A 319-nucleotide genomic window follows, 5' to 3' on the forward strand; every position below is an offset into this window, starting at 1 on the left:
AGCATCTTTAGCTATCAGCTTCAGCGTTTTCAGTCATCATTTTCAGCATCTTCAGCTTCAGCGTTTTCAGTCATCAATTTCAGCATCTTCAGCTATCAGCTTCAGCGTTTTTACCTATCAATTTCAGCATCTTCAGCTATCATCACTAGCTTCTTCGAGGGGCTCTGGTTACACACAAGATGGCCCCAGAATAAATCTGTAGCTGGAAACAGAAATCGTAACTTTAGCCGGTTGCGTTAGCAGAAATTTCATAAACTTTAGGAAGCCCTCTCGAAATGATAATTAAAAACCTTTTCAGAACTTTTATACTTCTTAATGT

The 319-nt window shown here is 38.9% G+C and overlaps 1 long non-coding RNA gene across 1 annotated transcript in view; it reads left to right on the top strand.

Moving 5' to 3' along the window:
* The window catches only part of LOC118599978, a 3,713-nt gene that overhangs the window by 1,060 nt on the left and 2,334 nt on the right, over nt 1-319 (top strand). The gene's annotated exons all lie outside the window — the stretch shown is intronic.

This window comes from Oryzias melastigma, linkage group LG17, assembly GCF_002922805.2.
Source record: "Oryzias melastigma strain HK-1 linkage group LG17, ASM292280v2, whole genome shotgun sequence".
Classification (NCBI taxonomy): domain Eukaryota; kingdom Metazoa; phylum Chordata; class Actinopteri; order Beloniformes; family Adrianichthyidae; genus Oryzias; species Oryzias melastigma.